This window comes from Pygocentrus nattereri, chromosome 23, assembly GCF_015220715.1.
Source record: "Pygocentrus nattereri isolate fPygNat1 chromosome 23, fPygNat1.pri, whole genome shotgun sequence".
Taxonomy (NCBI): Eukaryota; Metazoa; Chordata; class Actinopteri; order Characiformes; family Serrasalmidae; genus Pygocentrus; species Pygocentrus nattereri.
In genome coordinates, this window is record NC_051233.1 from 1,014,764 (window position 1) to 1,015,000 (window position 237).

The following is a 237-nucleotide window of genomic DNA, read 5'->3' on the forward strand; positions in this document are numbered from 1 at the left end:
AGGACTTTAATAAGGGTTTTAATAAGGACTTTAATAAGGGTTTTAATAAGGGCTTTAATAAGGACTTTAATAAGGGCTTTAATAAGGACTTTAATAAGGGCTTTAATAAGGGCTTTAATAAGGACTTTAATAAGGGTTTTAATAAGGACTTTAATAAGGATTTTAATAAGGACTTTAATAAGGGCTTTAATAAGGGCTTTAATAAGGACTTTAATAAGGGTTTTAATAAGGACTTTA